The 23,020-nt window shown below is 38.0% G+C and overlaps 1 pseudogene; it reads right to left on the reverse strand.

Moving 5' to 3' along the window:
* Window positions 1-175: 175 nt before the first annotated feature.
* Window positions 176-22,469, reverse strand: LOC138858269 (importin-4-like; annotated as a pseudogene).
* Window positions 22,470-23,020: the final 551 nt, after the last annotated feature.

The following is a 23,020-nucleotide window of genomic DNA, read 5'->3' on the forward strand; positions in this document are numbered from 1 at the left end:
TTATGAGAATTGCACCAATATTCTCCGTACTACCTCAGCTGGCAGATGATTTTCAAAGAATAATTGAATAAAAACAGCTAATAAGAAAATTAACTGAAAGCTTTTTCTTGTATATTGTGTACCTGATTTCGCCTTGCTTTCGTTGTTTGTTCCGTTCCGGCTCGAAGGATCATAATTAACCAAGTATATTGCCAGCACACTTTCCGATAGCCTCGTCCTATTCACTCTCCTCAGCATCTTCGTCTTCATCTCCAGTAGACTCGTCAAATTGGCAAGCGACCTTGCCCTGGAGCACTTCTGTTATACAAGAGAAGACTACATCACGAAGTTCAACCGTTGGTAAATAGATTTGTTTCAACTTTTTCATAAGATCACTCAAATCTACAAGTGCAGACAATACAACAGAAACTTCTTCGTCATCATGCATAATTTGGGTATCAAGATTGTAATAGCATTGGAAACGTCTTGCAAATCTTGTAGTTTGTGTAGAGCTACAATGAAGGAGCTCAATGCGTCAATTGACACGTTACGTATGTCTTCCTGTGGATGATCGATACTCTTGTAAAAATTTGGATAAGATTTCTCCAAGTAAGGGATGAAAGCGACTCCGGTATGCTCGGCAAATTTCTGCAATGCTAAAATGTCATCCTCTTTTTCATGTAAATATGAATTTTCAACACGGTATCCCGCAATGTTGTTCAAATCATCATCCTCCCCATCCGAGTTTTCAATATCGATATCATCTTCGTTTTCATCGGCCTCCTCTGCTGGCGCTTTTATCCACCGCGCTTATGTTAATATATTCGAATGTAATTATATACGTAAATATATAAGATAATTTTTATTTATAAGATTTATCGGTAAATGCAATTTGCGTATTGCTTGTCGATGGAATGTATATATATGTATGTTTGTATTTTTGTCTTTTTGCTGTAGATTCAAGCTTTAATTGTTATTGTGCCTTTAGCTTACTTGTTGTTACGCATTCCTGCTACTTGCTTTATTAAGCCTAAGGGATAATGTCGGAAATTCGTTGAACGTAAATACTTGAACTTTAATTTTTTTTTTGTGGTTGTTGTGAGTATGGGTATTCAAATGTAAGCGCATAAGTTAAGGCAATCAATAATTTGTTAATCTAATATTTACAATATATACTAACTGACCCGGCGAACTTCGTACCGCCTAACAGTCAATTAATGTCGTGTTATCTTTTAGGTGAACTAATTTAGGCTCTGATGAAGGTAATACAATGATACAAAATAAATATGAACATAGATAGATATATAAAAGTATTTAATTATGATCAACAATACATACAGAAGGGAATACAAATTAAAATTTAGTACTTCAAACACGTGTCAGAAAAAAAAAGATTAAAATAAAGTATGTTGTGTAGCATGTGATGCACTCGGATTAACACCTTTCATTCAAGCACCTTATGGCAAACGACATTCTTTGTTTTTTTGACAGGCGCAAGAACAAATAAAGCGGATGGTTTACCGACACGTAAACATGCCGCGTGACCCTGTGATTTGGTAATCGTCATGGCGAAGGCAAGACGAATCGGGAATTGAATTCGTTTAAATTCAAAGGGATCATCGGAATCCTTGGAATAATAACTTCCCCGTCTCTAAATTTCTTTAAAATTCTTTGAATATCAACGCGAGAATCACATTGCTCATCAGTTTTCTTATCACCAAACGTGTTCCATTGCATAGTTTTAGTTGGTTTAAATTTCTAATCATGATCACTGCCAAGCCAACCCTAAGTTGCAAATTGTGCGGTGGTAAACCAGGCACATCCAAGGAGTCTAAAAATTCAGTGGAGTAATTAGTGGCTTCATCTGCGTTTGCTTCACAGTCGATAGATTTGAAAGAATACATAGTTCCTACGATTTGATTCTGAATTATAATATTTAGGTCGGAGTTGTCTTCAAAAAGATAACGGCGGACCGCCCTAATATCTTAAAGGATATACTTAAAGAAAATCTGTTGGGCAGTAATTTCCTTAAATTCGAAAAGGAAATTAGAACAAAAACTCTGGAGATAAAATTGATTGCGATATCTGACCAGTTTTCATATACTACAGAGTCAATATCAGCATTATCCGCATTAAAAAACCGACAAATTTTATTCTCTGTGGCAATACCTTTCGACGCCGCAGGATGGCTTTTTCCAATTATGATACACGCCAAAAGACTAATACAAGAATTATGGATAGATGGAACCGATTTGGATGAACCAATAAAACCATTTCGTTTAGAAAAGTGGTCCCAGTTTGCGAGCAATCTAAATGATATCTCACGGATACAAATCCCTCGATGGGTAAACTATGCCCCAGAGCACAAAGTCGAACTACACGGCTTCTGTATACGTACGCACACAAAGCGAGATTGCGACCACAAGCCACTTACTAGTAGCAAAAACAAAAGTAGGTCCTTTAAAAGTAATAAGTCTATTACGACTTGAACTGTGTAGCGTTACTACTAGCCAAACTAGTATCTATGGTGCGAATGCATTTAAACATGGCTGACTAATTCCGCAATTTTCCCACCACCGATTTTATCGTATACAAGGTTAACACGGCTTTAATATAATATTATTGTTATAAATATATAATTATAAATAATTATGAAATTTATCGTGTTTATGTAGGTAGCGCATATGTCCGAAAAGAATCAGCATTACAAGATCTGAAAGGTGCAGCTTGCCGTATTTTATCACACGGGTTGACCAATCGAAAAGAACAAAATGATGTGGCGATCAGGCCCGTAGACAAAAACGAATGCGTTTTGTGTGTGGTGCGTCGTATGTGGCGAGGACCTGTGAGTGTTCTCTAGGGTGCGCCATTATTTTCCCGGGTATAGTGGAGTGTACATGTAGAGGAAGGTTTAACCTATTTAACCATTCTGGACCCCTTGGCGAATATTTTTCCTAGTTTTACACATGTTTACTGAAACGGTATATGTATTAATTTCGGCATACTGCTTCTGAAGTAGCCGAGCGCGCAGTGGGTCAGATGGTGATGGAGTAATGTTATATCCATATTGACCTGTAGTGTATAAAACGGCTTTGATTTTTAAAATATAATTTGTATGCATTTTGATGCGCATTTAAGTGCTTTAAGGTAGGCAATTTTATTGTGCGGGTTTATGAGGTTTCGTATTTATTGTATTCTGCGGTTGTTTCTTGTAGAAGTTTTTTATTTGTATCGTTTATTTAAAATTTCTTTACCGTCGGCTTATTAAGGTTAGCGACTCCACGGCTGACTCAGATATGGCCAGAATGGATGCTCTTTTGAAACCTTTGAAGAGGGATCTTGTGAGAGTACAGTGATTAGCCGTGAATTGAAAATGGCATTTTTTTTAGTTGGTAATGTGGTAAATTCGATATATTTATGTTTGAGATATTCTTTTTTAAGGATGTTTTGGTTGAATTATATATATTTATGTTTTTAACACTGGAGTAGTCAGAAGAATTTCTGACTTGGTTTTTTGTGCCAATTTGTGGAATGTTGGAAAATTGTGGCTTTGATGGTAGTCGTACAACGTACCGGCCATTGTTTCATCGAGTAGTTGTGGCTTTGTAGAAGTCCCCACAATACTAATCTTCTGGGGTTGTACTTAATAGGAGGGAGCGTTTTTCTAACTCCCGAAATTTCCTTAATTGTGAATTAAGGGATTCTTTTGAATTTTCGTCAATTTAAGTTGTTGATGTAAACTTGATCTGCAACCAGTTTACTTAGAATCCAACCGAATATAGTATTTTGTGCCACAAGTGGGTTTGAAATTTTCTCAATACCTTCAAGTATTATCTGTGGTATGAGATCGCGGCCTAATAACTTTAGGTGTGAAACCTTTTGCCAATGCTTGCTATTTATTGATTTTAAAACTGGTTAGTTTTGTTGACAGTTGTAGCCTGTTTTGTGCCCTAGACGCTATAAATGATTGTTGTGACCCTTGGTCTATTAAGGCCCTAAGCTTAAACAGTTCTCCTCGGTGTACGATGGAGACAACTGCTGTGGGTAGAAAAATAGTACTCTACTTTGATTTTCGCTGTGTAGTGTTTGGGTTTTTAATGCCTTTGAGCAGCATGGTACTTCTTGGCAATTTTCGCAATATTGATTATCGGGATTTGCTTTTTCAATTAAACCCTTTTCTTATAAGCGATACTGTGGGGTGAGCTGGGATATGTGCTGTAATGAAGCATTGAGTGGTGTTTGTTACAATAGAAGCAATTAAATTTGCTTACAAAATTATTTCGTTCGTTAACTTTTAAGTGTTTGAACTTCTCGCACGATTGTAATTTATACCCTCTTATGTATAGTTCGCGTGACGTATGTTTTTTATGTTCGGTTGAGAACGTGTTTTATATAAGCTTCTGTTTATATTGTTGTTGTATCTACTTGGGGTCTGTTGAAGATTCTATTGTGGTCATTTTGATAGGTTTAGGTTTTAATAATTTTTGTGTCTACCCTTTCAGCGATTTCGTACTGGGTAGTTAGAAAGGCTCCCATAAAAGTAACGATTTTTCTGGTAATGCATATGTTTACCATTATAGGGTCCCTGCTATCTGTGAGAATATTCAGTCTATTAGTGTCTTTCGTTTTCATATCTAGATTTTAGAGCTTCCGAAGCAAAATTTAAGTTGTCGTCATTTAGTGCGAACTGTTTTACTATTGTGCCTGCTTGACCTTTAGTTTTGTATCGAAGGTGATAAAATTTTTGTGCAAGTGATAATTTTGGATGGTTGATGTATACGGCTGTAAACATGTCCCGGAAGGACGGCCGTTTTTCATAACCTCTGTAAAATGTTTCTATGTCACATGCGGGCACCTCGAGTTGGATGCCTGAACTTGCCTCGTGATTCTGTATTTGTGGCAGCTCTACTTTCGGATGTGGGGTAGGTACAATTGCATATACTTATTAGCTTTAATTGATCAGAAATCATAGATTTTCTTTCTTTGTACTGGTTTAAGCAGTTTTCGTATATTGCGTAAGCCGATGATTTAAAATTGTGTGGTAGGTCCAAACTGTCATATCTACATATAAATGATAATTAATACAGAATACTCTTTTACGTTTATAAGAGTTGTTTTTTGGACTAGATAAGTAATTACTTGCGAAATAAATGTTTTAATTTGTATTTTATCGTGAATATTTTGTTGTGAGAGTCATTTTCATTTTCTTAATTAAGTTATTAAGAATCGCACTTTTAATTTAACAATACTTATTATGTCCTTATGTTGATGTATTTAGGTACACCCTAATACACGGACTTGGGAATATATATATATATATTTATGTGCTCATGAAATTGAGAGCTCGTTGAAGAGATCAAAACATTTTGTACACAAGTATTCACGGATTGTTTGTGCGTATGTATGTTTATTTTCTAATGCAATTGAGAGCTCGTTGAAGAGATCAATGTGCTTTTTATTGTTTTTTTTATACGCAATACTGTTTATTTGTTACAAGGGGTATTGCGGGATATATGCCAATGTGGAATTTGAAAAGATGTACATATACATATGCACTTATGTTATTGTATTTTTTTTTTCTTATTGAGTTTTTTTTTTGTTTGCGTTTTAATAAACAATACAAATAAGAAAATTTTATATAATATTTAATATATTTTTATAACAATGTTGATTTATTTATATGAAAATCACTTTTAAGTGAATGTTAAATTAAAATGTTAATTAAAATTGTATATAAGAGTTTACTATTACCCAGCGGAGGGTAGACAGGCAGATTCTAGGCCGTATGATTATATACTTGAACATATAATATGCGTACAGATGTTCGCATTACGAAGAGAGCGCGAAACCAAACTTGCAGGTACTTGTGCAATTATGTTTATATGCTATTATACTTATGTTAAAGTAAGTATAGATATAATAGGTAAGCATATATGTATTTTTTGTTTGTTTTTCCCTTCTTTGTTTTTCCTTTCATATTTTATAATTCTTTTGCTTACGTATTTTATGCAATCCTGCTTGTTGCTTTTTGTTTGTTTTTATTTTAACCTAAGGTGTATTGCTGGAGAAATGTGCAAGTATATACTTGAATTTGTTTTTTGTGTTTGTTGATAGGTGCGTTGGAATACATAGAGGTAAGCGTGTAGTTAGGCAATAACTTAATATTAATTTGTGTTCTTTTGTTTTAATATATAAGTATCTATTAGGAAATATATGTTATACCGACTGTAGTCAGTTTTTCCCTCCAAAAAACACTGTAAGACTGAGACAGTTTGGTAACCGTTTTTTTGGTAAACGTATTTGTTATAACCGGTTCTATATATGTATATAAAACTGTAATTTTTACATACATATATGCATGATAAACTAAAAGAATAGCAAAACGATACGACTCACTTTATACTCCCTCAGGGGTTTTCTGAGGGGATAATATACAGTGGGTCACAGCTTATTTGATACAGCATTCGATATAAATTTCGAATCCTAATATTTTCTAAACTGAAAGGAATATTGGAAAAATTTAAACGCTATATTATAGAGTAAAGAATTTCATATATATAATCTACTTCATTTATTTCAAAAATATTTCATTTTCAAATATATGTATATAAAATTAAAATTACTGCTTAATTTCAGGTCACAGCTTATTTGATACAGTTCAATTCATTCTAAAATAACATAAACAAATCACTTTCCATCTTAAATTTTAATATTTTGTGTGGAAGCCTTTCGCCTTAACAAGAGCCTGGATCCCGGTTGGCATTGATTGGACCAACTTTTGTGTGGTTTCTGGGGTAATTTTCTGACATTCCTCTAGTAACAACAATTGAGCAGCGTGAACTGGTCATAAACCATTTTAAAAATTGTAAATCGGTTCGAAAAATTGGTGAAATTGTGAACCTTAGTGCCTCCACTGTACATCACATCATTGAGCGATATTTACATGAAAATCGATTGGAAAATAAAGGCAGAAGCGCGCCAAACAAAATTTTTAGTGCTACCGACGAGCGCTATATTGTTCGAAAAATCAAGGTAAACCCCAAACTATCGGCTCCAAAATTGGTTGTAGATGTTCAGCAAGAATTAGGAAAAACATGCATGCTGAAACTATCCGCCGCGTACTCCGCGAACATGATTTTAATGGCCGAGTAATTAGTAAAAAAAAAAAGAAAAGAATTATGTCGACTAAAGTTCGCTCGGGAACATGTTTGTAAGACCCATGATTTTTGGAACACGGTTATATTTTCAGACGGGTCAAAATTCAATATTTTTGGGTCCGACAGCATGTCTTACGCTTGGCGAAAAAAGAATAGAGAGCTAAATAAGGAGAACTTGAGAGCTACGGTGAAACATGGCGGTGGAACTGTGATGGTCTGGGGTTGTATGTCCGCAGCCGGTGTAGGAAATGTGGAGTTTATTGAAGGGACAATGGACAAAAATATGTATCTTAATATCCTAAGAAGGAATTTGCTGCAAAGTGCCGAGAATCTTGATATAAAAGAAAAATTCCGCTTTTATCAAGATAACGACCCAAAACACAAAGCAGCAGTCGCTCAATCCTGGCTCATATGGAACTGTCCCCATTTGATGACACCCCCGGCACAGTCACCTGATATGAATGTTATTGAAAATTTGTGGGCATTATTAGACAAAAACCTTCGAAGCCACAAAATTTCGAACAAAGAGGAATTGAAAAAGGCGCTACTAGAGGAATGGCAGAAAATTACCCCAGAAACCACACAAAAGTTAGTCCAATCAATGCCAACCAGGATCCAGGCTCTTGTTAAGGCGAAAGGCTTTCACACAAAATATTAAAATTTAAGATGGAAAGTGATTTGTTTATGTTATTTTAGAATGAATTGAACTGTATCAAATAAGCTGTGACCTGAAATTAAGCAGTAATTCTAATTTTATATACATATATTTGAAAATAAAATATTTTTGAAATAAATGAAGTAGATTATATATATGAAATTCTTTACTCTATAATATAGCGTTTAAATTTTTTCAATATTCCTTTCAATTTAGAAAATATTAGGATTCGAAATTTATATCGACTGCTGTATCAAATAAGCTGTGATCCACTGTATATGTATTGTATGTCCGTGTGTGTATTCCATTTTTGTTAATTCCTTCTCCGCTTCCAGTTGTGCCTGGTTTTAGTGAGTGTTGTTTTTGTTTATTGTTGTTTGTTTCGCGCCCATTTAAATTACTTTTATTTATGTTTTTGTATTTAGGTACTTTAGTATTTCGAGCTCGTTTGTGTTTCTGGCAGATTGTATTTAGCGCCCGATTTGTGAGTTTTTAATTTTTTTTAAATGTTTTGCAAATTTTGCACTGTGTATTTACATATGTAAATGTGTTTCTTTATTTGTGTTTTAACAATTGAACTTATTGCCATCTCTGTTTTTGTTTTTTTGGTATTATTGCATATGAGTTTTCTGTATATACATATGTGTGAAGATATGTACTTTTATGTATACATATACTTGTACATATATATTGTCACTGCACTTCTCTGCTTTGTCAACACACTTTTGTTCTGTAGTTTTGTTTTTTTTTTTTGTTTGCGTTACTACATTTTTTTTTATTTTAGCTAGTTACCGCACTTTGCATATTTTCGATATGTATTTTTTCCAATAGTGCCTTTCTGTGATGCTCGAAGGACCATGACTAATTCCCCAATTCGTTGAGAGCACACACCACCAATGATAAAACATTTCACCACTTCACTTATAATCGCGTGGATAATTTAAATAAAAATGCGATATATACAAGGTTGACACGGCTTTAATATTATTGTTATAAATATATTATTATTAATTATTATGAAATTTATCCTATTTATGTTGATAAATCATATGTCCGAAATGAAACAGCATTACGAGTTCTGAAAGGTGCAGCCTGTCGTAGTTTTATCGCACGGGTTGACCAACCGAAGAGAACAAAATGATGTGGCGATTAGCTCGTAGACGAAAACCCGTGAGTCTTCTCAGATGTGATGCGTCGCGTTAGGGTGCGACACTATTTTTCCGAGTAGAGTGGTGTATGAAGGGAGGTTTAACCCATTTAACCAATGGCGAAATACAAACTATATCTGTGGTCCGATTCGGAAATTGTACTAGTCTGGCTGGAAGACGTATATTTCCAATCGAATGTCTCAAATACTTGACCTAGTAGGATCAGCCACTTGGCGACACGTAGCCAGTGCTGACAATCCAGCTGATCTAGAAACAAGAGGGTGCAAAGCCCTGCACCTTGCCACCACCAACCTCTGGTGTAACGGCCCTCGTTTGTTGATAGGATCTCCCGATTATTGGTCACAACTGCCCATGCGTAAAATATTTTCCAGAGAGTTAACAAACCGACTCTTTTCTCACAACATTGCAGGATAATGACATCCTCGAGCGAAAAGCAAATACTCAAGTGCATTACCTCAGCAGCGATATATCACTATTGAGAGAATCAAAACCTATTGATAAGAGATTGGTTCTAAACCCATTCCTCGACACGAAAGGTCTAGTTCATGTGAATGGTCGGCTTGCCAATTCAAGCCTAACGATTATTACGCCTTGGAGCGAACGCCATCCCATAATTGTACCAGAGAAGTATCGACCTACGCATCAGTTATATCCACATATTAATGCTTGTTGCTGAACATCGCCTCATGCAACATATGGTCCGCCAGGAATTTTATATTCCCTGACTTAAGCCCCAAATGAAGAAGTGCATTTCTTGTGCAAGCTTGTCGTAGTTCTGCACCACGCATAAGCAAAAGATGTGAACACAGATTATGGCATCACTTCCCCGGAATGCTCCACTTTGGTCTGCCTTCTGCATTACAGGTGTCAATTTTGTTGGGCCGTTTCAAATAAAGGCGTCCAAGTTAAGGTCTCCCACTCTCATATAAAGCTGTGTGGCTGTCTTTGTCTGTATATAATTCTTTCCAAAGTTTTCAAAGAAAAACACTCACCACCATTCACTTTTAATACAATTGTAATTTTATTTTGTAATTGAAAGTACGGGTTTTATACACTCCCTAAATACCACAATCACTTGCGACGCAGCGCAGAGAAGAGGAAAAAAAATGTATATAAATGCCTTTGATAGCAATTTAACTGGTTCGGATCAGATCCGCTGATGTGACGAATCCACGGATGACGGTGCTTTCGCTGCAAGTTCAAAACGAAGAAGAGCCAAGCCGATTCTCGTGTCCGTGGTTTTGTTGATGGTTGGTGGAGTGATCGCCCGGGGTGTTGTGTATCCTGGGTGGTAGGGTCGTTGTGTGAGGTGTATGTTGCGTGAGGTGAGGTGGTGAATGTTGCGAGAGGTGATGTGGTGAATGTTGCGTGTCAGTGATGTGTGAGGTGTGTTGGTGTAAGTTTTCGGGACGACGTAGGCTCATTTAGCCATCCCGGCCCCCCTAGGCGAATATTAGCCTAGCAGACGCTGAAGTTGTCGCAGCGTGTATACGACGCTGCTCAGCCCAGTGGCACGGCGGGGTGGTAGCCGAAGCTGGCTGCGGCGCGTAATTGCTTCGTTGCGTGGGCGCCAGGAACGCGGCTCCGGAGGGGGGGCCAAACGGCGAGATCGTGCTGATGTGTGTCTGGGGAGTCGCCTGACTACGCCGCGGCGGTGGGATTCAGTTAGTCGACCACTGTCGCGCCTCGCGGTGCGGTGAAGGAGTGTGTGATGTTGCTCACCGCACATCTGACAATGGCCCCTTGACTCACATGCGGTTGTTGCATGGGTGTGCGCCAGACAATTCAGGCAGTGGCCATGTGCCTGGGCGATTTGCTGTCGTTGGACTGGTGGCATACCTTTAAATATGCCGCAATGTTGCAAGCGGTGTGAGCGACGACATAGCGGGCATCGGAGGCGATGCTGCTCCGCAGACAGCGAGGATGACGGGGTTAGTGGCCGCGTGCCACTACGAGGAGCGATTGGAGGGGCTGTGGTAGCCGTTGTTCGGGGTGCAGGATTTGCCCCAGGGCAGTAACGGGCGAACGTATTGCTGGCGTTGGTGTTGGTGCATTTCCGTCCATAATGATCTATATGGGAAAAAGTTATTTAGATTATAAGTTTGTCGCATGATTGAGTTGGAAATTTGGGCCACGTTAAGTGGCATAAATGGGTCGTTTGGTCGATCGACCTTTTACAGGATTTAGGTTTTTTTTTGATTTATTAATTTTAGCGGTTTTTGGTTCTTATCGGGTTATTATTTACGTTTGTTCGGTATTATTGGCGGTGGGTAAAAAGCATAGCTTTACGAGCGGTCTCGTTAGTGTTCCGGTTTGCGTACGGAGATCGACCATTCGGATGTGACCATCGGAACCATGGTGAAGGTTTTCTATGCGGCCAAGCCGCCATTCAGTAGGGGGGAGACAATCATCGTGTACTAGTACGCAATCTCCAAGCTTCGGCGCCTTTTCTGGAGCTTTCCAGCGGTACCTCTTGTGGAGGTCCTTTAGATAATCTTCTTTCCAGCGGCGACTAAAATAGTGATGGAGAATTTTGATTCTTTCCCATCGGTTTAATAAGGATAGCGACTCCACGTCTGGCTCAGGTATGGCCAGAATGAGTGCTCCTTTGAGAAAATGCCCAGGAGTTAGGGCGGTGAAATCGGAGGGATCTTGCGAGAGGGTTGTGATTGGCCGTGAATTGAGTACGGCTTCAATTCGAATTAATAAGGTCGAGAATTCTTCATAATTAAACTTGTAGTTTCCAGCTACTTTTTTGAAATGGGATTTAAAGCTTTTCACAGCTGATTCCCATAAACCACCCATATGAGGAGCGCTTGGGGGGATGAACTGCCAATTAATGCCTTGGGGTGCGTACTTCTGTACAATCTCAGGTGAGACTTGTTGGATAAAGTCCACAAACTGTTTCTCAGTGGCTCTTTTGGCTCCAATAAACGTTTTGCCGTTGTCACTCATAATTTTTGAAGGAAAACCACGCCGTCCGACGAAGCGAGCGAATGCCGCGAGAAAAGCCTCTGTCGTCAGATTTGTACATAGCTCAAGGTGAAGCCTTTCATTAAAGTGGGAGATCTTAACATTGAAGCCTTTATCTGGAAAGGCCCAGCAAAATCGACACTTGTTGTTGTGAAGGGCAGAGCAAAGTTGCAGCGTTCAGGTGGAAGTGCTGCCATTATCTGCGTTCGCATTTTTTGCTTGTACGTTGTGCAAACTTTGCACATGTAAATGCACTTCTTTATTTGAGGCTTACGACGGGGAATATAAAACTCTTGGCGGACTATTTGTTGCATGAGGCGGTGCTCAGCGTGTAGCATCAGTATGTGGACATAATGCAGATATGATGTGGCAAGCCGTGCTTTTTCTGGTATGATTATAGGATGTCGTTCGTTGTATGTCAGGCTGGAGTTGACAAGCCGACCATTCGCACGAAGCAAACCCTTTGTGTCCAGAAATGGATTTAGTACTAAAAGTGAGCTCTTTTTATCGATTGGCTTCGAATCTTTTAGCAATGATATTTCTCGGCTGAAGTAGCGCGTTTGCGTAGATGCGATAAGAGCGCCTTTTGCTTTTTGTAAGTGTAGGTGCGTTAATGTATCGCATTGGGGGTATATTGGAGGTGTTCCGTTAACTTTAGTTTTGAGCTGCTCTATAAATTTGATCATGTATGCAACTACTCTGAGGGCTCGGGGGAACGATGAGAATCGCTCAAGGATGTCAGTATCATCCGATGTTGCATGAAAGGAGTCGATTTTTCGACTTTCTGGGGCAATTATATTGCGCATGGGCGATTGTGGCCAATAATCGGAAGATTCTGTTAACCATCGGGGGCCATTCCACCAGAGGGTGGTGGTGGCAAGATGCAGGGGTTTGCATCCTCTTGTACCTAGATCAGCAGGATTGTCAGCACTGGCTACATGTCGCCAAGTGGCTGATCCTACTAAGTCAAGGATTTGAGACGTTCGATTGGAAATATACGTCTTCCATGCATGTGGTGGTTTTTCTAACCAGGCGAGTACGATTTCAGAATCGGACCACAGATATAGTTTGTATTGTGCCATGTTTAAATGCGTTTGTACGATGGACACGAGTTTGGCTAGTAGTAGCGCTCCACATAATTCAAATCGTGGTAGACTTATTGCTTTTAAAGGAGCCACTTTTGCTTTTGTTACTAGTAAGTGGCATGTGGTCGCATTGTCGCTTTGTGTGCGAACATATATAGTTGCGCAATATGCCTTTTCAGAAGCGTCACAGAAGCCGTGTAGTTCGACTTTGTGCTCTGGGGCATAATTTACCCATCGAGGGATTTGTGTCTGTGAGATATCATTTAGATTGCTCGCAAACTGGGACCACTTTTCTAAACGCAGTGGTTTTACTTGTTCGTCCCAGTCGGTTCCATCAAACCATAATTCTTGTATTAGAATTTTGGCTTGTATCATAACTGGCGAAAGCCATCCTGCGGGGTTGTTGTACTTTCCTTTTCGAATTTAAGGAAATTAGTATCTAACAAATTTTCATGTGGTATATTTTTTAGAATATTAGGGTGGTTCGCCGTTATCTTTTTCAACGGAAACCCTGCGGTATTTAAGGCTTGTATCACTTGTGATAGTGACTCGTATGATTGTGGAAGACTGTGACTTCCAGACAAGATATCGTCTACATACGTTAGTGTTTTTAGCACTTTGGTTGCCAGAGGGAATTCTGACTTTGTGTTTTCTGCCAATTCGTGCAGTGTTCGAATGGCTAGATATGGAGCACAATTGACGCCAAAGGTAACTGTTTTTTAATTTATAGTCGCGGAGTGGACTATTGGGAGATTTTCGGAAAATAATTCGCTGAAAATCTTGATCGTCTTTATGTACGACTATTTGTCTATACATTTTTTCGACGTCTCCGTTAAATACGTATTTGAATATACGCCAATTTAAAATTAGTAGCATTAAATCTGGTTGGAGCGTGGGTCCCGTAAATAGGATATCATTTAGGGAATTCCCCGAGCTGGTGGATCTTGATGCATTAAAGACAATTCTTACTTTAGTTGTTTTTTTGTCTGGCTTTACTACTGCGTGATGAGGCAAGTCAAATGAGTAATATTTGCCATTTAGGATTTTTTCGCATGGGCTTACTTCCTCCATGTGGTCTAAATGGAGGTATTCTTCTAACACGCTATCGTATTCTGGCTTAAGCTCACCTTTTTTAAGTAAGTTTTTTTCCATACTTAAAAACTGCTGTATAGCAGAGGTGCGAGAGTGACCTAAGGCGAGTGTGTTAGGAAATTGTTGTTTTAGTGGTAGTCGTACGACGTACCGACCATTATCTGATCTAGTAGTTGTGGCTTTGTAAAAGTCTTCACAATACTGATCTTCAGGGGTTGTGATTGGTATGGGGGGGAGTTCTTCTAACTCCCAAAATTTTTTCAATTGTGAATTGAGGTATTCGTTTGAGATTTCCTCAACCTGAGTGGTCATGGTGGTAACTGGTTCCGAAACTAGTCCACTTATGATCCACCCAAAAACAGTATTTTGTGCCAGAAGTGTATTTGAAATTTTCTCAATACCTTCGTATTATCTGTGGTATGAGATCGCTGCCTAATAGAAGGTCTATTTGAGCGGGAGTGTTGCAGTTGGGATCTGCTAGCTTTAGGTGTGAAACCTTTTGCCAATGCTTGCTATTTATGTGATAGCTTGGAAGCATATTTGTAAGTTGCGGTAAGGCTATAGCTTCTGCTTGTATGTGCTTATCCGCTTGGGGGGAAATTAAGGTAATGGGGCAGATTTTATTAGAGTTTGTACAAAGTCTTTTCGTTTTTATAAAATTGTTTCGATCGAGTTAGTAGCGAGAGTCATAGTTCGCATGACGTTTGCTTGTACTGTTCGGATGTGAACGTTTGATTTTTGAAGAAGCTTCTATTTAAATTGTTGTTGGTACTGGCTTGGGGTCTGTGGAAGCTTCTATTTAGGTCATGTTGAACGGGTTTCGTTCTGACCATTTTTTTATCTACCCTTTCTGCGATTTCATATTGGGTAGTTAGGAAATCTTTCATTTGTTGCCACGTGGGGCATTTTCTTCGTGATGAGAGCGATTGTCCCATAGAAGTAATGATTTTTCTGGTAATGCGGCAGTGCATATGTTTACCAGTATTGGATCCCAGCTGTCTGTGGGAATATTTTGTATCGCGCCCGCATTTTTGATTTATGTTTTGTATTAAGCTTCGCGCCCGTTTTGTTAATTTTATTGTTTTATGTGTTTTTAATATTTATTGAACTTTTATTTATTTTTTTTTTTTATTGTTTACCAGCATTCTATATGCACTGCACTGCACTTATTGTGCACTTATATGTACATATGAGTAATTATACTTTGTAATTAATTTTTTTTTTTTTTTTTTTATTGTTTAACAGTATTCCAGTAATGTGGCTATATGCACTGCACTGCACTTATTGCACTTAGAGATGTACATATGTATTTTTCGTTTGTAACCGCACTTTGTTTTAAACTAAAGCATTTTTTTCCTTTTTTTTTTTTTCTTAACTGCACGTACTGTTACATTACTGTAATTTTGCTTCTTTTTTTTTTTTCTTTTTTGGAAACTGCACTGTATTTCTATATGTATATGTATATCACTTAAGGTTTTTTTTTTTTTTTATAAATGTATTTTTTTTTTTTGTTTTGTTTTAAACACCCATAGTGCCGTCCACTAGGGCTCGAACGACCATATATAATTCTTTCCAAAGTTTTCAAAGAAAAACACTCACCACCATTCGCTTTTAATACAATTGTAATTTTATTTTGTAATTGAAAGTACGGGTTTTATACACTCCCTAAATACCACAATCACTTGCGACGCAGCGCAGAGAAGAGGAAAAAAAATGTATATAAATGCCTTTGATAGCAATTTAACTGGTTCGGATCAGATCCGCTGATGTGACGAATCCACGGATGACGGTGCTTTCGCTGCGAGTTCAAAACGAAGAAGAGCCAAGCCGATTCTCGTGTCCGTGGTTTTGTTGATGGTTGGTGGGGTGATCGCCCGGTGTGTTGTGTATCCTGGGTGGTAGGGTCGTTGTGTGAGGTGTATGTTGCGTGAGGTGAGGTGGTGAATGTTGCGAGAGGTGATGTGGTGAATGTTGCGTGTCAGTGATGTGTGAGGTGTGTTGGTGTAAGTTTTCGGGACGACGTAGGCTCATTTAGCCAGTCTGTTTTATGACAAAAGCAGTGCACCTGGAGCTTTGTACTAATCTGACAAAGGACGCTTTCCTCGCTCCACAAGTCCGCACCCCAAAGCATTAATTGGCAATTTATATACCCAAACGCTCCTCAAATGAGTGGTTTCTGGGAATCAGCTGTAAAAGGCTTCAAATTTTACTTCAAAAAGATTGTTGGAAATTAAAAATTAATTACGAGGAATTCTCGGGATTTTTAATCCGAATTAAAGCCGTTCTCAAGTCACGGCCTCTCACAATCCGCTCGCAAGATCCCTCCGATCTCACAGCCTTAACGCCAAGATACTTTCTCAAAGGAACACCCATTCTGGCCATACGTGAACCAGGTGTAGAGTCGTTATCCTTATTAAATCGCTGGGGAAAAATTAAAATTCTCCATCACATATTCTCAAATACATAAAGGATCTCCATAAACAATACCGTTGGAAGACTCCTAAGCACCAAAACTTGGAGACTGTGTGATCATCCATGATGATTGTCTACCTCCTACCGAATGCCGGCTTGGGCGCATAGAAAAGCTACATTATGGCTTCGACGGTCATATACGAGTAGTTGCTCTTCGTACGCGAAGCAGAACGCTAACTAGACAGCTCGTGAAGCTATGCTTCCTCCCAACCGCCGATAATCGCGACACAGCAAGACGCAAACAATCAACCGATACTACCGCAATAAAATAAAATAATCAAATGCCGTGACACGAGCATCCGTAGCCTGACAAATCTGCATAATCAAACAAATCTTTAATACAGATTAACATGAATGTACCCTACGCAGCCGCTTAACACGACCTCAACCCTCAACTCGTGTGGTACGCCCGCGGAATGGAGCATCAATACGGCGTCGACAGCCTAGATCACAACCACGGTCGTTCCACGGCTCTTAGCAGCATTGTGGCAACGCTACAACAGCTGCAGCGACTACTAGGCTAGTCCTTTGCCTAGAGGGGCCGGGATGGCTAAATTATCACTCAGTCCCCCTCACCAGAAGACACTGTCACACCAGAGAACTGAAAACAACGAGAAGGTGCAGATTCGACAGCGAACAATTTGTAGAATTTTATCAAGGAGTTCACCTCACATGCACGAGAAACAAATAACATTTTTCGCTTTTATAACAGCGGTGAATCTGTAAACATACGCTCTCTTAACATGACCAACCGACTAAGATTGAAGATAATATAAAATGTAAGCAAAACTGGGAATATTGATATGTCATTTGAAATATATTTTCTTTTATTGAAATATTATTTATTATTACTTTTAAATTATTTTATGTTAATTCATTTTTACTTTATTGTGAGTTATTAATAATAATTTAAACATATTTTGATATATTTCTTAAAATCATTCATTTACTTGACACCATTATGGAGTCACAAAAGTACAGAATTGTGTTTTGCAGTCGGCATTTCACATTCATGCTTCAATTTTTCTTTTCAAATGCATGTGTAAAAGCTCTCAATTTCATGAGCACATAAATATATATATATTACAGGTCCGTGTATTAGGGTGTACCTAAATACAGCAACATAAGGACATAATAAGTATTGTTAAATTAAAAGTGCGATTCTTAATAACTTAATTAAGAAAATTAAAATGACTCTCACAACAAAATATTCAAGATAAAATACAAATTAAAACATTTATTTCGCAAGTAATTATTTATCTAGTCCGAAAGACAACTCTTATAAACGTAAAAGAGTATTCTGTATTAATTATAATTTATCGCTGCGATTTTATCAGTTTACACTGAGAAAAAATTTAATCAACTTTGATACAGTAGAAAAAAAGTAGATAACATAACAAAAATGTTTAATGACGACAAAAATTAAATTACACCTGCAGAAGCTACACGCGCACAAAGCAAATAAAAGGAAAAGATATTTGTGCCACCAAATTTATTTCTGAGAGTGACAGATTAACACGATAGTGCACTCGATTTTCATTTTCACTGATTCAAGACATCTCTGAATCGTTATTGGAAATAAAAAACAAAATATTGACAATATTTGGACTCGTCTCCAAACGGCTCATGATGCCATAGTAGATTATGACAGTTTAGACCTACCACACAATTTTAAATCATCGGCTTACGCAATATACGAAAACTGCTTAAACCAGTACAAAGAAAGAAAATCTATGGTTTCTGATCAATTAAAGCTAATAAATGCAATTGCACCTACTCCACATCCGTGAGTGGAGCTGCCACAAATTCAAAGTCAAGAGGCAAGTTCAGGCATCTATCTCGAGGTGCCCGCATGTGACACAGAAATATTTTATGGAGGTTATGAAGAATACCCGTTCTTCTGGGACATGTTCACTGCCGTATACATCAACCATCCAAAATTATCAAAAGCGCAAAAATTGTATCACCTCCGATACAAAACTAAGGGGTCAAGCAGGCGCAATAGTTAAACAGTTCGCACTGTGAACCTTCTCTATAATCTACATTCTCTGTCAGAACCAAGAAAACAAAAAACGTGAGCTACGGCGTTTTGGCCCATTTTACATATTTATTAAAGCAAGTGTCAATAATTGCGCCAAAATCAAAGAAATACAATTTGCACCTTCTCGTTGTTCTAAGTTCTATGCTCCAACTACACCGCTTCATCAGGGTAAATAATGACACAACCTAATACAACACACCACACCTTGGAACACAACTCGCACTCACAACATACACGGCCACACTGCACACGATGTCACCACAAAAAACAGAGTGAGCTTATTGATTTCACCGTTTACTTATTGCATGTAAATATGTATGCTTACTGACTAAAAAACTATTAACAAAAAGCCGTTTTAACAACATATAGAACGGTTACCAAACCATCATACTTTCGGGCTTAATTTATAAGAAAAACCGAAAACAGTTTGGTACAATATAGGTATATCCAAATATATATACAATAAAAAATAAATAATTATCGGATGCCCTTATGCTTATCTTTATGTATACAAACACATCCATTCCACAAACACAAAGAATCGAAAAAATATTATTCAAGTATTTACCTGCAAATATTTTCCGGCAATACCCCTTATTTTTAACAAAAATAGTAAGCAGGATTGCCTGAAAAGCCAAATATAGAGAATCAAACATAAACAAATCAATTTGTTGAAGCAAATCTCTCTTCCAAAGGTTGAGCTTGAGCGAATACGATGAGGCTATCGTAGAGGGTGCTGGCAATATACTTGGTTATTTATGGTTTTCAACATTGTAACTGCTATGACTTATTTGGTGCCGTTCACATTGGGTCACAACACAGCCGAACAAACGCTGCAGAAGTCCATACCGTTAATTGTTAAATTTGAGGTCGATCAATTTGTTCATGCTTTTAAAATTTTCAAGAGTATGGCAGATTTGAATGCTTAATTGCTGAACAATCACATCAAAATGTTGTTGAAGTTCTGCTTGGAAACAGCAAGTAATGCCCTATCTTGAAACCAGGTAGTAGTTTTTATATATTATTTGTTTAAGTTAATTTTTAAAATTATTTCCTTACTTGGAGAAATCTTATCAAAATGTTTACAAGATGGTCGGTCATCCACAGAAAGACATACGTAAAGTGTCAATTGACGCATTGAACTCGTTCATTGTTGCTCTATACAAACAACAAGATTTGCAAGGCGTTTCCAATGCTATTACAATTTAAATACCCAAGTTGGGTCAAATTGTGAATGATGACGAAGAAGTTTCTTTTGTGTTGTCTGCACTTGTAGGTTTGGGTGATCTTTTAAAAGAGTTGAAGCAAATCTCTCTTCCAAAGGTTGAGCTTGAGCGAATACGATGAGGCTATCGTAGAGGGTGCTGGCAATATACTTGGTTATTTATGGTTTTCAACATTGTAACTGCTATGACTTATTTGGTGCCGTTCACATTGGGTCACAACACAGCCGAACAAACGCTGCAGAAGTCCATACCGTTAATTGTTAAATTTGAGGTCGATCAATTTGTTCATGCTTTTAAAATTTTCAAGAGTATGGCAGATTTGAATGCTTAATTGCTGAACAATCACATCAAAATGTTGTTGAAGTTCTGCTTGGAAACAGCAAGTAATGCCCTATCTTGAAACCAGGTAGTAGTTTTTATATATTATTTGTTTAAGTTAATTTTTAAAATTATTTTCAAATTTTTAGTTCGATATTCTTTAAAAGCGTGTGTCTTTAGTTTTTTTAAACTATATTTATTGTTTTTTTGGGACATTTAATAAGTTTATCCGCTTTTCCACTTTTATGTTATGTATGTATGTTTATGTGTTCGAACATATGTTCGGTCACTCAACTCTCAAATTCGCTTTTGGCATATGTATGTATGTATGTATATACTTATATATACGTACATATATTTTCTTTATGTACGCAAATAACATATATATATATTTGGATATTTCTTTATATTACACTGCACTTTTATTTCCAATAACTGTCACTGTACCTTTTTGGTTTTTGTTTGTTCACTTTTTGTCACTCCACGGGTTTTTTTATTTGTTTTCCAATAAATGAGCCGGTTATTTTTCACTATTTGTTCATTTTTTGGCACATTATTTTTTGTTCACGTTATTTAATTATTATTTTCTTTTATGTTTAATGGCCCATAGCTCCGTTCACTAGGGCTCGAAGGACCATAAATAATCAAGTACGAAATTAATTTTAATTTTACTCACCGCTAGCAAAATGAGTCGATAAAAACAAAGTGATTTTGGGAAAGCGGGTGCTCGAACCGAAAGATGTTCTCTCGTAAGCGAATCGATGCTAAAAAGAAGCGTATGGGATGCTTTTGTAGTCCCTTATATATCTATTGATTGATGGCTTTATGGTAGTGTGATCGTGGCGATGTTGTATATGTGTGCGTGTTGGTGCATAGTGTAGTAATGTGGAATGTAAGGGAGGTAGGTGCGGTGATGTGGATGTGAATTGATGGGGTGAATGTGGTGTGACAGTGTCTTATGGTGATGGGGAATGAGTGGTCATTTAGCCATACCACCATAATAACCAAGTACGAAATTAATTTCGATTTCACTCACCGCTAGTAAAATCAATTGATAAAAACGAAATGAATTTAAGGAAGGCGGGTGCTCAAACCGAGAGATGTTCCATCGCATGCTTTCGAGATATTTGTTGCAAATAGCCTCCGAGCATCCTTAGACTATAACGGCCATGCTTAAGTAGGCAGCACGGCGTGGCAGTGGGTCCAAGGCGGGCTCCAAAAGTTGCAATAATGGCGGAGTCAATTTCTCTGGTGGCACGCTCAGTGCAAGGTCCATTGTTTGAGTAGCCGTTGTCATCGGATTCGAGTTGTCTTCACCCGAAAAGTATTCTTCATCATCGTCTTCGTTTTCGGGTTCAGTTGCCATCAAATTGAAAACAATTCAAATTATGGGCTCGATCAACTTTCGTTTGAAAATCAGTTTTTTCTTAAGGCGAACGAACCAGCCAACGTAAGCCGCAACTTTTATGCGCATAGCGCTATCAAATAGGGCATTACCTGCTGCCTCCAAGCAGAACTCCAACAACTTTTTTATGTGATTGTTCAGCAATTTAGCATTTAAATCTGCCATACTCTCGAGAATATCAAAAACATAAACGAATTGGTCGACCTCAGGCTGCACAGCAAATGCTTGAAGGGATTTAACAATTAACGGTATGGACTTCTGCAACTTTTGTTCGGCTGTTCTGTGGCCCAATGTGAACGGCACCAAAGAAGTCATATCAATTTGAATGTTGAAAATAACAGGTGTAGCCATGTTGCCAGTTGATTCGGTAGTCACCAATGCAGCAGTGAACATTCCATTCCAATATGAAACCGATTCCATGTGCTGCAAAAATTGATCAGAGGCCGCATCAGCCAAAATAGGAAATGAAGACGAACCTAGCTCGCCTTGCTTAGGATCGGTAGAAGAGCAGTAGCTGTAGGTGAACTTTAGCACTTCGGTCATCCATGAGTCAAACTCTTTGGCTTCGCGACGCACCAAAACACCAACAAATTGAGCAATTGCTTTACGCTCAGACTTTTGCTGCTCCTGCATGAGGGCATAAAGCATACCCTGCTTAATAATTTGCTGTTGCTCAACCGGCACTTTGTTCCATTGACGCAATTTCGCAAAATGCTTCTTAAGTAGTGCAACAGAATATTGACGCACCTGTGGCTTCATTGTCGAGACGGCAATTTCGCAAAGAGCTGGTACAGTCTCAGAACGCTTGTAGGCCTCCTGTAAATCAGCGGTGGCCTTTTTGATTACACCGTTAGCTGAAGAAAGAAAATTTTTAATAATTTGGATTATTTGCTGCATTTTGGATTCCAAAAATTTCTTTTTGTTCCCGAAGACTCTTATTCCGAGTTGCCAATTACTTGCTTATTTGGCTTTGCACCAACTGCTTTATGTTCCTTCGTTTTTTTAGACGCACTTATAACCGAACTCACACGTGAATACAAAGAAATGTATCGCAATTTCTACTTTTTGCATATAATTATTTGCAAAACGTTATGAGAATTGCACCAATATTCTCCGTACTACCTCAGCTGGCAGATGATTTTCAAAGAATAATTGAATAAAAACAGCTAATAAGAAAATTAACTGAAAGCTTTTTCTTGTATATTGTGTACCTGATTTCGCCTTGCTTTCGTTGTTTGTTCCGTTCCGGCTCGAAGGATCATAATTAACCAAGTATATTGCCAGCACACTTTCCGATAGCCTCGTCCTATTCACTCTCCTCAGCATCTTCGTCTTCATCTCCAGTAGACTCGTCAAATTGGCAAGCGACCTTGCCCTGGAGCACTTCTGTTATACAAGAGAAGACTACATCACGAAGTTCAACCGTTGGTAAATAGATTTGTTTCAAC

Source organism: Bactrocera oleae, chromosome Y (genome assembly GCF_042242935.1).
Source record: "Bactrocera oleae isolate idBacOlea1 chromosome Y, idBacOlea1, whole genome shotgun sequence".
Taxonomy (NCBI): domain Eukaryota; kingdom Metazoa; phylum Arthropoda; class Insecta; order Diptera; family Tephritidae; genus Bactrocera; species Bactrocera oleae.